This window comes from Canis aureus, chromosome 9, assembly GCF_053574225.1.
Source record: "Canis aureus isolate CA01 chromosome 9, VMU_Caureus_v.1.0, whole genome shotgun sequence".
NCBI lineage: Eukaryota > Metazoa > Chordata > Mammalia > Carnivora > Canidae > Canis > Canis aureus.
The window spans coordinates 31,715,903-31,732,882 of NC_135619.1; the positions used below are offsets into that span (position 1 = coordinate 31,715,903).

At 38.2% G+C, this 16,980-nt stretch overlaps 1 long non-coding RNA gene across 1 annotated transcript; it reads left to right on the forward strand.

Moving 5' to 3' along the window:
• Positions 1-3,535: 3,535 nt before the first annotated feature.
• Positions 3,536-14,820, forward strand: LOC144320084 (uncharacterized). The gene is made up of 2 exons (XR_013385667.1): positions 3,536-3,926; positions 14,485-14,820. It is a non-coding gene; the product is annotated as an uncharacterized LOC144320084 (long non-coding RNA).
• Positions 14,821-16,980: the final 2,160 nt, after the last annotated feature.

Below are 16,980 nucleotides of genomic sequence, written 5' to 3' on the forward strand. Positions count from 1 at the left end.
TTGAATGGTCCAAGACTTAAATGAGGCAATATTTACAAAGCATTTGGTGTGGTGCCTGACACACAATAAGCTGCTGCTGGTGTTGTTGTCATTATCAGGCTAATCAATTGTGTTTGCACCTGGCTGTCCTGGGGATAGAGGACCTGAGTAGGATGGGGTATCTGCATGTACTGAACCCCTCAGTAGTCGCGTGGATCTATGACAGGGATATCCAAACATCTGGTCTTCCTTCTTTGTTTTCATGGAGGAGTTTCTCCATAGCCAAGGGTGCTCCAGGAGATGCCGGATGGGTGCTCCTGCAGGGCCAAACATGAGAGGCGGGGAGTCCTGTCTAGCTTAAGGAAATGTGCCAGTGGTGTTCTTTGCCCCTGCAACCCTTCTAGAGCTGGTCAGGGCAGGAAGCTGTAAGTGAAATTCGATAGAAAGCTCCTACTCTCATGGCCATTCCCATCTCCGATTATCTCCCTCATGCCAGTAGAAATTCTATGCATTAGTGGTTTATTTCAGTTAGGGAGGAGGACTGCCAGACAAGCAGGAGCTAGCTACCGTGAGTTGGATACTGTCTAGCACAAGGATTCTTTTTTTTTTTTAATTTTTATTGGAGTTCAATTTGCCAACATATAGCATATCACCCAGTGCTCATCCCGTCAAGTGCCCCCTCAGTGCCTGTCACCCAGTCACCCCCATCCCCCTGCCCACCTCCCTTTCCACCACCCCTTGTTCGTTTCCCAGAGTTAGGAGTTTCTCATGTTCTGTCTCCCTCTCTGATATTTCCCACTCATTTTCTCTCCTTTCCCCTTTATTCCCTTTCACTATTTTTTATATTCCCCAAATGAATGAGACCATATAATGTTTGTCCTTCTCCGATTGACTTACTTCACTCAGCATAATACCCTCCAGTTCCAACCACGATGAAGCAAATGGTGGGTATTTGTCATTTCTAATGGCTGAGTAATATGCCATTGTATACATAGACCACATCTTCTTTATCCATTCATCTGTTGATGGACACCGAGGCTCCTTCCACTTCCAATAGTTTGGCTATTGTGGACATTGCTGCTATAAACACTGGGGTGCAGGTGTCCCGGCGTTTCATTGCATCTGTATCTTTGGGGTAAATCCCCAACAGTGCAATTGCTGGGTCATAGGGCAGGTCTATTTTTAACTCTTTGAGGAACCTCCACACAGTTTTCCAGAGTGGCTGTACCAGTTCACATTCCCACCAACAGTGCAAGAGGGTTCCCCTTTCTCCACATCCTCTCCAACATTTGTTGTTTCCTGTTAGTTTTCACCATTCTCACTGGTGTGAGGTGGTATCTCATTGTGGTTTTGATTTATATTTCCCTGATGGCCAGTGATGCGGAGCATTTTCTCACGTGCTTGTTGGTCATGTCTATGTCTTCCTCTGTGAAATTTCTGTTCAGGTCTTTTCCCATTTCATGATTGGATTGTTTGTTTCTTTGCTGTTGAGTTTAATAAGTTCTTTATAGATCTTGGAAACTAGCCCTTTATCTGATATGTCATTTGCAAATATCTTCTCCCATTCTGTGGGTTGTCTTTTAGTTTTGTTGACTGTTTCTTGTGCTGTGCAGAAGCTTTTTATCTTGATGAAGTCCCAATAATTCATTTTTGCTTTTGTTTCCCTTGCCTTCATAGATGTATCTTGCAAGAAGTTGCTGTGGCCAAGTTCAAAAAGGGTGTTGCCTGTGTTCTCCTCTAGGATTTTGATGGAATCTTGTCTCACATTTAGATCTTTCATCCATTTGAGTTTATCTTTGTGTATGTGTAAGAGAATGGTCCAGTTTAATTCTTCTGCACATGGATGTCCAATTTTCCCAGCACCATTTATTAAAGAGACTGTCTTTTTTCCAGTGGATAGTATTTCCTGCTTTGTCAAGTATTAGTTGACCATAGAGTTGAGGGCCCATTTCTGGGTTTTCTATTCTGTTCCATTGATCTATGTGTCTGTTTTTGTTCCAGTACCACACTGTCTTGATGACCACAGCTTTGTAGTACAACCTGAAATCTGGCATTGTGATGCCCCTGGCTCTGGTTTTCTTTTTTAATATTCCCCTGGCTATTCGGGGTCTTTTCTGATTCCACACAAATCTTAAGATGATTTGTCCCAACTCTCTGAAGAAAGTCCATGGTATTTTGATAGGGATTACATTAAATATGTCTAGCACAAGGATTCTTAAGTTCTTTGTGCTCTGGCCCTTATGACACTTGGAGGAAGTTTATGGACCCCTTCTCAGAAAAATATTTTTGAATGCATGTTTTAAGACAGATGACAAGGGAAACCAATGATATTGAAATATAGTTATTAAAATAATTTTTAAAATTATGGTACAATATATGTACCTTTTTATTAATCCATCGTGTCAAAGTCCTGATGAGAGTTTATGATCTTTAAACTCTCTGCAACCACCGTAGTGTGCTCTGAAAATATCTGCAACTCCCATGGTGAGAGTCAAGTCAGAGGCACTTAGCAATTGCTGCTGGAGTGTGTTGCTTATGCTTGTAATGGAAAGAAATGCCTAATTTCAGCTTGAGGTTATGGAAAAAAAGTAATTTTTTTCTTATCCAAGATCTAAGACCTTTGAATTCTTCTCTCCAAAGAGTCCAGCTCCCTAGGTTAAAAACAAGAAAACAAAAAACACTTGCTCTAAGAGCTTAAATTAAGAATTCACTGCAAGAAACTGATGTTAAGAACTCGGATAGAAGAGGATGGGGAAAGGAGAAACACTTAGATAGTGGTCTCATATTTTAGGATGCCTAAGAAATCTGGAAAGTTTATTGATGATGTAGGCTCTGCTCCCGCAGATTCTGGTTCATCAGGTCTAGGGGTGGGGTCTGGGATTCCTCCCAAGGCTCTTTTGGAATTAGAACTCAGGTCTATCTGCCCCCAGAGCCTGAGACTCTATACACTCTATACATTCAATACACTCCCTGACCATCTGGAGATAAGAGTAGGGTCAGGATATCACCAAGGAAACCAGCATCTGGGATATCCAGGAAATTGTACAAGGCACAGCTCATGTCAAAGCAGGCTTTGAATCCATACTGCACCACCAGAGGGACATAAAATGGAAAACTAAAGACCTCCTGGCAATTTTACAGCCTACTTTATGGCTGATCTGGCTCCATCTCCTACTACCACTGCCCCAACTGTCAAACAGTTGTCCTTTGACCATCAGGTAAGTAGCCCAGCTCTTCCTGGTTCCATTTGCTCTGCCTAAGAGAAAAATAGACATACATCTTCACTCAGAAGACCACAGTTCTTCTTGTACCCATTGTTTGGCCTTATTGGAATGGGCAGCAAAAGACAGCACATACCAAACATCTGAAAATGTCCCCTGTTAACAGAGCCATCTAGTTTCTTTTAGTTTCCATCTGTTGAATTGAAAGCTCAAATTGCAGCAGAATGTTTTCATAGGCAACATTCCCATGCCTCTCTCCACACACTTTAAGACACAATTAGTACACTGTGAGAGAAACAAAAGCACATTCCTCATGGAATTCCAAGGTAGGGAATTCAGAGGCCACTGCCAGTGGGAAGTTCAATTCACCTCATTTCATTTATGGGGCCTTGCAAGAGCCGAGAGATGAGCCCTTAATTCTCCCACACCTCTTCTGCTCCAACTCTGGGCATTCAGTCATTGACTGTTCCTTATGAGATTTACATCAGGAGCTGGTAACCTTTCAGAAATGTTATTCCAAGTACTCATTCATTCATTCCCTTATGGAAATAAAAGGGCAGTTGTCTATCTTCTGCCAAAAGGTAGGTTGGCCTGAAATTTTAACTAGGGCTACCAAAGATCACCCACTCTCTCCCAGATTTTCTGCAGCTTTTGAGGAGCAAAGGTAGATTTTCTCCAAACTCCTTCCTTGAAGGGAGAAGCTTCCCCAACCCTTATGTCATGTAAGTCTCAAAACCATATATTGAACTGATATTGGTAAACACTAAGAATATCTATTAAACCTTCCTAGATGTCTATAGTAGGCTGGTTTTTTTCAATTGAGATGTAATTAACATGTAACATTACGTTAATTTCAAGTGTACAACATAATGATCCCTTATTTGTGTCTGTTACCAAATGATCACTACAGTGAGTCTAGGTAACATCATCACCACACACAGTTTCAATTTTGTTTTCTTATAATGAGAACTTTTAGGATCTACCCTCTTAGCCACCTTCAAGTATACAATACAGAATTGTAACTGTAGTCATCATGCTATACATTATGTCTCTAGGACTTATTTATCTTATAATTGGAAGTTGTAACTTTTGGTCCCTTTTACCCATTTTGTCAACCCCAGCCTCCTGCCTCTGGAAACCACCAATCTGTTCTCTATATTTATGAGCTTTTTTGTTGGGTTTTTTTTTTTTGGGGGGGGGGTTTGTTTTGCCTTTTTTTTTTTTAAGATTCCACATATAAGTGAGATCATATGGTATTTGTCTTTCTCTGTTTGACTTATTTCACTCAGTGTAATGCCCTGAAGGTCCACCCATGTTGTCACAAACAGCAAGATTTCCTCCTTTTAGTTCTAAATAATATTCTATTTTATATACTGTATGTTCTTCAACAATTCATCTGTCAATGGACACTCTGTGTCTTGGATATTATGAATAATGTTGCAACCGGCTTCTTCAAGTAATAAATTCTTGATACCCCCAACCCCCTCACAAGCCCCTCACTGTTTCCCTCACAATCTCGCTATACTCCCATCACAACAAATTGGATAAATAACCTTTTCCAATCTTCCAATGCCTCTACCTCTGATTCATACAGCATTTGGCATGTTTGGCCCTATTTTTTCAGGGTCTTAGGCTCCCACACTCAGCCCTGCCCTAGTTCAAATCCTGCCCCTTTATGGCTGCTCATTTCCTCTCCTGCTTACCTGGAAGAATGTCCTATTTCAGTCCTGGCTCCTTTGCTTCATTGATTTCTGCATCTCTGAAGCCACAGATCTGTTTGGGGAGATAGCTCCTCCTTCAGAATCACCCTCTTTGCCCAGGAGTTATGTCTGGCCCTGGGGAACTAATGGTGGCCTGGAGATGTTGCTCTTGGGACACACTGAAGATAAGTTATCAGACTCCTGGTGGCACTCTGTCATTTCCATAGCAGGAATCTGTCTGGCAACTCTTAACCCAGTGGCTTTTCAAAGTCCTCTGGATTTTCTGCCCTTCTCACCCAGAACTGTGCTATTTTGCAGCCCTTAAGTATGTCTCCTGCCTCCTTGACTCTACTCCCACTCATCTATTTTATAGAGTGAAAATAATAATGAAATCAAGGCTAGGAATTCTGGGCTTAGCTCTGGATCTATCATCAACTAACTGTCTCCATAGGCCTCAATTTCTCATCAGTGAAGTAAGATGTGGGTGTATGTCATCTCTGAGACCTCTTTAACATATGCCTTACCCATGTTAGGGATGGGGAGATATCAGGGCAGACCTCCAACAGCCCTTGACCAAAGGATGATGGAATTTTAAGGCTGACAGTCTTCAACAGAGAAGACGGTAACTTTGGAAAATCAACCTATCTAGGGATATGAAAGCTGTATAAGCACTTAGAAGCAGAATCTAAGCTTAACCAGAAGTGCTATGGAAACCAGAGAAAAGCTTCCCTTTAGCTTGCCAGCAGTGGAGCGCCTTTGGAAGCCGTGGGAACAGCTGAGCAAACATAATTACAATAACTTCTAAAGTTTGTAAGATATTATATAAGAAGGAAACAGCCCACACCCCTGGGATCTCTGTGGGTAATATCTGTGCCTAAGAATTTGATCCTGGATTATATTAGAGAACAACTGTAGTTTCAAAGCTTTCTCCAGTTCTTTATATTTTTTCATGATGAAGTCATAAAGCAAATAATTCCTTGCTTAGCTGAGCCAAAAATGAATTCTTATATATGCAAAGTCAAGACAAAACCTCATTTGGAATGGTGGGAGAGATCTATGGTGCTTCACATGAATTGAAAAGCAGTCCTCAGATAACTGGGTAGAAAGATGGATGGAGCAATTCAAGTGACATCCAGAAGAGAGTTGGTAGGACCAAAGGGAAATTTTCTGGAACTGGGAGAGTAGACAAATTTTAAAAAATAATGTTTACGTAGCGATGTCTGATGTCCAATTGTTTTTTTTTTCTTCCTTGAGCTGCAATTGGCCTACATCACCTTATTATTTCTGAAATTATTGATAGCAGGCAACAGTCTGTTGTCAGTGGAATTTGGCAAAATGAGAAGAAAAGGATGATTCCCAGTTGAAATCGAGTGGGTCTACAGGAGGAGACAGCAGCTGGGAAAGAGTTGGTTAATGAACAAGGAACAGGAGAGATGTGGGTGCCAAAAAGAGGATGAGGCTGAAAATACAGAAGAGAGAAAAATGGTGGGAAAATGTTCCTGAGAAGATACAGGAATTGGATGGCATCCATGGTATGAAAGGAAGTATTTTCCTTGGCTGGGAGGAATGACTCTCTTTCCCTAGAAGCTCTGTCTCAGCAGTTGGCACCACCAATCTGAATCCATCTCCATTTCCAGGCCTCCATATTTGGAACCTTATCTGGGCATACCATTTTTCAGACTTTTCTATTATTATCTGCCTGTCACATCCTAGTCCCTCAAAGACTATTTTGCCATGCTTCACATTATGTCAGTCAGCTAAAACATAATGTTTCCTTTTTTAAAATTTAATTTAATTTAATTTAATTTAACATAATGTTTCCTAAGACATGCTGTCCAATATAGTAGCTACTGACTACAAGTGGCTATGGAACACTTGAAATGTGGCTAGTCTGAATTGAGATGTGCTGTAAATGTGACATGCACACCAAGTTGTGAAGACTTGATATGAAAAACGTGTAAAATAACTCATTTGTTATTTATTGATTAATGTTGAAATGATAATGCTTTGGGCATACAAGTTTAAATAAACTATATTATTAAAAATTTAAAAATAAATGGATAAACCATATTATTAAAATAATTTCACCCATTTTTTAATACTTTTTAAAATGTACCCCCTAGAAAATTTAAATCTTATTTCTCATATTATATTTCTACTGGAAATCAATGATCTAGACTAATGGATAGTGGACCAGTTACAGTTCCTATGAGATCATAGCCCCCCTACTTACATGGGAAACTGCTGAGACTATTCTAGATCTTGTAAATCTACCCCTCCCACCCTGGCCACTTCCTCCATCAACTTCCTGAGAAAGACCACTGCCAGGTGATATTTTGAATTTTGCATAATAAAAAATCTTTATTTTATATTTACATTTGATTAATGGATAGTTAAATATAACTTTTCACTCAAAATTTTCTAAGAATTGCTCCATTATTGCTTACCTGCCAATGAGCTCAGGCTTGAACTCATGACCCTGAGATCAAGAGTTGCATGCTCTTTGACTGAGCTTGCCAGGCACCCTACCAATGTGGGTATTTTAAAGGTTGGTATTATTCTGATTCCCAACCCTTACCATGGAATTGTGTTGTTTGTTTGTTTGTTTGTTTGTTTGCAGCTGTTTTTTTCATCTCAAAGGTTTTAGGATCTTCTCTTCATCAACGGTATTTCTAAATGTCATGGTTATTATGGTTTGGTGTGGGTATTTCGTGAGCTTGTGTGTGTGTCTTGGACATTTTATGGGTCATTTCAATCCAGAAACTCATGTCCTTTCATTCTCATACTCTTTGTGGGATAATTACATTATCCCTTTCATTTTCTCTGTTCTTTCTTCCCCTGGATGTTGAAATTCCTTGATTGAATCTTTATTTTTGTATTTTTTGGTTCCTATTGTCCATTTCTGAATTATTTTATTTTAAATACTGAAAGAATTCCTGAGCTTTATTTTCCAACCAATCTATTGAATATGTAATATTAAATATGTTCCCATTTTCTATTTTTTTTCTGATAGTATTTAGCTCTTATTTCATGGATGCAATATCTTCTTTTATCCCTCTGAAGATATGAATTATAGATTGCTGGGGTTTTTTAAAAAATTTTCTAGTAATTTCTATTACTATGTTTCTCCTGAGGTTGTGGGGTTTTTTGCTTTGTTTTGTTTTGTTTTTCTGTTTGTCTGATATGTTTTCTGATGGAGTCTTTCCTCAAATGCCTCAGGAGGTTTGACCAATTTTTCACATTTAAGAGCAAGACCTACAAAGCTAGCTGTAAACTCTGTGTATGAGGATGGGGCTCATCAAATGGCCAGCTTTGCTGCAAGGCAATGGCTGACAAACAGACTTTTTGCATTAGGAGGACCACATATATGTCAGTGCCTAAACATTATTTCTCCAGAAAATGAAACTTCATTTTTGTCTTTAGAGACATATAAGAATCAAGATAAGGGAAGAGGGCTGCTGGTGTTGATTGTGCGTGTTGGGGGGTAGGGAGGAGGGGTTTTCTCTTTAATGTGTGGACTTTGACTTAACTCCTTCTTTCCCTCACTTATTTATCTATGTATTTAAAGTAAGCTCTGTACCCAAAGTGGGGCTTGAACTCATGACCCTAAGATCATGACTTGAGCTGAAATCAAAAGCTGGATGCTCAACTGACTGAGCCATTCAGGCAACTCGAAATACATCCTTCTGAAACAACAAATATGTATGAGAATTTAAATAATAACACAAGGCAGAATAATAGAAACTATTTACAATTCTAATCTTTTATTGAATTGTTTAATGCACAGACATTTGCAAAACTAGACAAAATAACTTAAAGGAACTGTATTTCATTTTTAATTACTTAATTTCATTAGGCCTTGAGTCTTCCATGAAAATCTTCTATTTGTGAATTGCTCACATCTTGTGAAAATGAGTAGGAAGCAGAATATCAACGTTGCCACTTAAAAATTAAATTCTGAACTACAGCGTACATAAGTCATCCTTTATCCAATCATAATAAAGAGTAATAAACATGTGAAGAAAAGAAGAAATATTTCTAGTAATCAAGGCCAAAACTATAAATGGAACTTGTCTAAATGATTGGTAGGCATTGACATTTTCAATAGTGAACACAAAAGAGTTTTATTTTGTTTTGTTTGAACCCAAAAGATTTTTTTCCAACTTGCCTAAGCTATGGATTCTAAGTACAAAGTTCCTTCCAGAAAAATTAGGCACATCAGTTTGGAGAATTTTGGTCCTACTCGGATGGAAATATTACATACAAAGGTAGTGTGAAGACTTGAATTTGCTCAAACAGCTCCTTTAACACTAAACAGCTTCTATTTCTATCTTTTTTTTTCTATTCCATGTATTTTATTTTATTTTTTTAATAATAAATTTATTTTTATTGGTGTTCAATTTGCCAACATACAGAATAACACCCAGTGCTCATCCCATCAAGTGCCCCCCTCAGTGCCTGTCATCCCTTCACCCCTACCCCCCGCCCTCCTCCCCTTCCACCACCCCTAGTTCGTTTCCCAGAGTTAGGAGTCTTTATGTTCTGTCTCCCTTTCTGATATTTCCTACCCATTTCTTCTCCCTTCCCTTCTGTTCCCTTTCTCTATTATTTATATTCTCCAAATGAATGAGAACATGTAATGTTAGTCCTTCTCCAATTGACTTATTTCACTCAGCATAATACCCTCCAGTTCCATCCATGTTGAAGCAAATGGTGGGTATTTGTCATTTCTAATGGCTGAGTGATATTCCATTGTATACATAGACCACATCTTCTTTATCCATTCATCTTTCGATGGACACCGAGGCTCCTTCCACAGTTTGGCTATTGTGGACATTGCTGCTATAAACATCGGGGTGCAGGTGTCCCGGCGTTTCATTGCATCTGTATCTTTGGGGTAAATCCCCAGCAGTGCAATTTCTGGGTCGTAGGGCAGGTCTATTTTTAACTCTTTGAGGAACCTCCACACAGTTTTCCAGAGTGGCTGTACCCGTTCACATTCCCACCCACAGTGTAAGAGGGTTCCCTTTTCTCCACATCCTCTCCAACATTTGTGGTTTCCTGCCTTGTCAATTTTCCCCATTCTCACTGGTGTGAGGTGGTATCTCATTGTGGTTTTGATTTGTATTTCCCTGATGGCAAGTGATGCAGAGCATTTTCTCATATGCATGTTGGCCACGTCTATGTCTTCCTCTGTGAGATTTCTCTTCATGTCTTTTACCCATTTCATGATTGGATTGTTTGTTTTTTTGGTGTTGAGTTTAATAAGTTCTTTATAGATCTTGGAAACTAGCCCTTTATCTGATACGTCATTTGCAAATATCTTCTCCCATTCTGTGGGTTGTCTTTTAGTTTTGTTGACTGTATCCTTTGCTATGCAAAAGCTTCTTATCTTGATGAAGTCCCAATAGTTCATTTTTGCTTTTGTTTCCCTTCCCTTCGTGGATGTATCTTGCAAGAAGTTACTGTGGCCGAGTTCAAAAAGGGTGTTGCCTGTGTTCTCCTCTAGGATTTTGATGGAATCTTGTCTCACATTTAGATCTTTCATCCATTTTGAATTTATCTTTGTGTATGGTGAAAGAGAGTGGTCTAGTTTCATTTTTCTGCATGTGGATGTCCAATTTCCTAGCACCATTTATTGAAGAGACTGTCTTTCTTCCAATGGATAGTCTTTCCTCCTTTATCGAATATTAGTCAAACTCTCCCTCTTCGCCGATGACGTGATACTCTACATAGAAAACCCAAAAGCCTCCACCCCAAGATTGCTAGAACTCATACAGCAATTTGGTAGTGTGGCAGGATACAAAATCAATGCCCAGAAATCAATGGCATTTCTATACACTAACAATGAGACTGAAGAAAGAGAAATTAAGGTGTCAATCCTATTTACAATTTCACCCAAAAGCATAAGATACCTAGGAATAAACCTCACCAAAGAGGTAAAGGATCTATACCCTAAAAACTACAGAACACTTCTGAAAGAAATTGAAGAAGACACAAAGAGATGGAAAAATATTCCATGCTCATGGATTAGAAGAATTAATATTGTGAAAATGTCAATGTTACCCAGGGCAATTTACACGTTTAATGCAATCCCTATCAAAATACCATGGACTTTCTTCAGAGAGTTAGAACAAATTATTTTAAGATTTGTGTGGAATAGAAAAGACCCAGAATAGCCAGGGGAATTTTAAAAAAGAAAACCATATCTGGGGCATCACAATGCCAGATTTCAGGTTGTACTACAAAGCTGTGGTCATCAAGACAGTGTGGTACTGGCACAAAAACAGACACATAGATCAATGGAACAGAATAGAGAACCCAGAAGTGGATCCTGAACTTCATGGCCATCTATTTCTATCTTAAATAAAGAGAGTGAATGGCAAGGCAGTTCCTAATTCCCTTTTATTTGGCTGGATCAGATGAAGAGTAACAGGAGGAGCCCGCTCTCTTCCTGCTCACCACTAAGATGTCCGTAACCTCACTGTGCTATCCTTACTTTCTAAAGGCTGTGAACAGATCATATGCCTGTGGTTCCTAAGCCCGAAGCCTCTACTGCAGTGTCACACTGTCAATGACAATTACCTGACACTTTAAGTCACTAGTTTTCCATTATATAAATGTTTCTTCAGTCAGATTCACTGTGATATTAGTTCTGTGAGACCCAGAACTCTCTTGGCAGTCAAGTAAATTAAAAGCAAAGTTCAATAATCAGGACCCATCCATCAAGGAGTCACACAGAACGTGTCTGAGGAACCGGTACAAAATGCAGAATTAGCACATCATAAGATAACAGAGCAGAATATAACTCAGGAATTGGGCTGGGGGTGGGGGCAGCCTAACAGGACCAAAGTTCAACAGTTGCTTGCAGAGAAAGTAAGCATCCAAAAAGGACACCAAGCTGATCTGCCTTGAGATGGTAAATATCTTTTATATGATATCTGTAGTAAAGAGCCTTCTATACTTCTATCCAGGGTAAAGGCTGCGTATGCACTGCCAGTTGAGATATAGATGGCAATTCAAACATATCTATTTTTAACCTTTCAGAGCCAATTGTATCAAATTACTCCACATTTGCAGATGACGATTTAAGGACACGTTTTTTCCCAAGTGATAAACCATCAAATGCTTGCCTATTCCCAGAAAAGAAAGATAGAAAAAAGGAAGGGAGAGGGAGGGAGGAAGGAAGGGAGGAGGAAGGAAGGAAGGAAGGAAGGAAGGAAGGAAGGAAGGAAGGAAGGAAGGAAGGAAGGAAGAAAAAATGAGGCAATGATATTAAGTCTGTTTCTGAAAATACTTAAGAATGTTTTTCAGGAAGTGGTTTGCTTCAATGAGATTACATTGTCACCATCAATCAAGTTTTAACATGCAGGAATCATAGAGAAGATAACATTTTACTTTAAGCAGTTACTCTTCAGAGTGAGAAAGCCTTGATAACTCAGTGATAACATCACAACCAACAATGTCCTATACTGGTACAGCTAGTCAAAATACGACTACTATTACTACTATTACTACTACAACTACCACTGCTATAACTCCTCCTCCTCCTCCTCTACTACTACTACTACTACTACTACTACTACTAAAATCTTGCTACTTCCCCCTCCCTGTAATTATAAGCCAGCAATCTCTTTAATATTGCAATAGAGTGATACCAGGAACCATATATGGTGGCAGTGCAGACAAATCATTTTTCTGCATAGATTTGTCAAATTTGTAATATTTGACTATCCACATTTTTTTGTCATAACATCGAAATAATATTTATAATTTGATGAAGCTTCAGATTCATTTTTGTATCCTGGGAATTCAATCAGTGGTGATGATATTTGACGTTAGTCTTCACTTTGGATAAATATCGACTTGAACATTGATCCAGTTGTCATCCATATGTGCTGCATCTCTATTTTTTCTTTGTGGAATTTCACTTTTTAAAATTCCTTTATTGTCATCTTAATGGAATTTTGAAAGGGTGAAAAAATAAATACACATGATGTTTTAGAGAACATTATACTTTAAACCACATCAGTTACCTTATGATCATAAAAATGGATGACACATCCATGTTCTAGAAATTCTTCCACATACTTTATGTATAGTAACTCTTTTAATTTCTCAGATGAGGAACTTGCCCACTTACTAAGCTAATTAGTGCCCAAGTCAGGACTCAAACAAAACATTTTGGCTTTGGAGTTTATGCTTTTAATCTACAGACCAGCTTTCCTTTTCTTCTTTTTTTCCATAAAAGGGGCAGTAATTGTTGATATGGTCATTTTGTTACATACACTCTGCTACTTTATTAAGGATAAAAGTAAACGGTATAAAAGGAAAGAACTTAAAAATATAAAAACATGTAAGCTATTATTTAGTCTATATTGCAATATTCATTGGTAGGCCCTGTAAACAAGTATTTTCTTCTGATTCCTTAACATATAATGGGATGAATGTGCTTCTCAAGAAGGATAGTTATTATTTTTTCAGAGCTGTATCTCCAGTGCCCAGAACACCGCCTGTCCACATTTGCCACTCAATACATACTTCTTGCAAGAACAAATGGGTTTGAGTTGAGATAATGTAGTATTTATGGATTTTCATTTCTCTTCATTCATCTATTTATTATAATAAACTATTCCCCCATATGACTAAATATTTTTCTAAAACATTTCACATTTGTGAAAAGTCCATCATATGGAGCCACTTATTTAACTAATTAATTAGTTTAATTATTTAATTCTTTTTGCTGCAAAGTTAATTTTTTCCTAAAATCTCACTTTTTTTTTCTTTTTTTTCTTTTTTTTTTTTTTATTTATGATAGGCACACAGTGAGAGAGAGAGAGAGGCAGAGACACAGGCAGAGGGAGAAGCAGGCTCCATGCACCGGGAGCCCGATGTGGGATTCGATCCCGGGTCTCCAGGACCGCGCCCCGAGCCAAGGGCAGGCGCCAAACCGCTGCGCCACCCAGGGATCCCTAAAATCTCATTTTTATATAAGTTCAAGGAATAGCCTTCTGCAGAAATTTTTCTGCATACCTATGACCAATTATTTTCCCAAAATAGATTTTAAAATGTAGAACTAGATCAATGAGCATGAATATTTTTAAAGTAGTATGATTTAGTAGCTTATAATAGTAATAATAATATATTACAACTAACACTTATTGAACACTAACTCTATACCATTTTACTAAGAGCTTTACCCTTACTGTCTTTTTGAACTATTACAGTGACCCTAGAATGCCAGTACTATTGGTGTTCCATTTTACATATAAGAAAACCTAAGCTGAGAAAGTAAATTTCCTGAAGCCACACAATAAATGGTGGAAGCAGGATTGGAAAAAAGGCAAAATGACCCCAGGGCCTAATTCCATCTTTTTTTTTTTTCCCCCCTGCAAATAACGACTTTTTTTTTCTTTTTAAGTTTTTATTTTAATTCCAATTAATGTACAGTGTTATATTAGTTTCAGGTGTATAATATAGTGACTCCACACTTCCTTACAATACCTGGTGCTCATCATAAGTGCACTCCTTAATCCTCATCACCTATTTCTTTTTTTTTTTTAATTTTTATTTATTTATGATAGTCACAAAGAGAGAGAGACAGAGAGACAGAGACACAGGCAGAGGGAGAAGCAGGCTCCATGCACCGGGAGCCCGACGTGGGATTCGATCCCGGGTCTCCAGGATCGCGCCCTGGGCCAAAGGCAGGCGCCAAACCACTGCGCCACCCAGGGATCCCCTCATCACCTATTTCACTCATTCCCCCCCCACCTTACTCCTCTGTGGTAACCATCAATTTATTCTCTATAGTTAAGAATCTATTTCTTGATTTCTCTCTCTCTTGCTCTCTCTCTTTTCCCCTTTACTTGTTTGTTTTGTTCCTTACATTCCACATATGAGTAAAATCATATGATATTTGTCTTTCTCTGACTGGCTTATTTTGCTTAGCATTATACCCTCTAGATCCTTCTATGTTGTTGCAAATGGCAAGATTTCATTCTTTTTTATGGCTGAATAATATTCCAGTGTGTATGTGTGTGTGTGTGTATACACGTGTAAATGAGTGGCCTGACTCCATTTTTTTAAATATAAGTCTGAGAATAAATTTGCTTAGTTTGTATCTAATGTCCATTATTTACTAGCTATGAGAACTATGGAGATTACTTAGTGTCTTTAGCTTTGGTTTTCTGTAAAATGAGGTCAGTCATAGTAAGAATAAAACAAGAAAATGTAAATAAAACTCGTACTAGTGCTGATACATACGAGTGCAACATAAATTAGGTACCATTTTTTATTTTGTTATTTATAGAGCTCAAATATACCTTGCATATTTTTAATAAAACTCTTACGATTTACATTCACACCAGCAGTGTGGTCAACAGATTTATATCCAAAAGTGCCAAGAAAAATAATATACCAAACAGATGACCTACATATAACAGAACCCACTTCCTGTTGCTTGTACCTTAAATATTCATCTTAAAAATGTTATTTAGATTTTCCCCACTAAGTTTCCTTCCTATTCTTTGCCATGGTGTTCATTTTGGAAAGATGAATGTAAATAATTAAAGTGGACAATTGACAGAATAATTTTGGTAAATGAAACTCTTAATATTTTATGAAACCTCTGGTTAATGAGATATTGTTTGAAATTGTATATAATCTTATCATTATCCTAAAATTTAAAAAAATATTGTATTCAACTTATTTAAACTAAAAAAAGAAAAATAGTTCACCCACTGTGGTGTTTTCTCTTCTATGCATACAAGATGCTGGAGGAAGAGAAAGAAGAAATAACTGGGTACTTGGGACTCTGCTTGACATTCAAATCACTAACAAAATAGAGATATTTAACTTACATATGTTATTATTTATTTCATTCAATCTTTATCATATTCTTCTGCAACACCATTTTTAGCTACTACCTAGCATTCCATTGCATGGATAAATAATAATTTATTTAATAAATCTCCTCTAATTGGGCATCTAGACCATTTCTATTTTTTCCCTAATAAGCAATGTTGAGCTGAATCTAATTATAGCCCATCTTTGTACCATCTGATGATTTCCTTGAATTAAAGATGTGTATTTTAACCATGGCTCCTTAGAACTAAAACCAATATAACACTATAAGTTAACTATGCTGGAATTAAAAATTAAAAATTTAATTAAAAAAAGAAAGTTAAAAATAGAACTGTTTTAAATGTAGCACTATGCACTCTCTTGCCTTTAGGGCAAGTCTCAAACCAAACTGTTAGTTCTACCTTGCTGTGACAGTTTCTCCAGTGGCACCTACCAAAGTGTTAAACTTCCGGTTTTATGGTTTCACAGCCAGTCCTTTTAAATCTCTCACAGTGCTCCTCCCTGGCTGTGCTCACTGCTAAACAATGCATACTTCGGGGTGCAGGTGTCCCAGCGTTTCATTGCATCTGTATCTTTGGGGTAAATCCCCAGCAGTGCAGTTGCTGGGTCGAAGGGCAGATCTATTTTTAACTCTTTGAGGAACCTCCACACAGTATTCCAGAATGGCTGCACCAGTTCACACCTGCACGCCGATGTTTCTAGCAGCAATGTCCACAATAGCCAAACTGTGGAAGGAGACTTGGTGTCCATCGACAGATGAATGGATAAAGAAGATGTGGTCTATGTATACAATGGAATATTACTCAGCCATTAGAAATGACAAATACCCACCATTTGCTTCGACATGGATGGAACTGGAGGGTATTATGCTGAGTGAAATGAGTCAATCGGAGAAGGACAAACATTATATGGTCTCATTCATTTGGGAAATATAAATAATAGTTAAAGGGAATAAAGGGGAAAGGAGAAAAAATAAGTGGGAAATATCAGAAAGGGAGACAGAACATGGAAGACTCCTAACTGGGAAAAGAACTAGGGGTGGTGGAAGGGAAGGAGGGCGGGGGCTGGGGGTGACTGGGTGGTGGGCACTGAGGGGGGCACTTGACGGATGAGCACTGGGTGTTATTCTGTATGTTGGCAAATTGAACACCAATAAAAAATAAATTTATTATTAAAAAAATAAAAAATAAACAATGCATACTTGTACCACGCAGAGC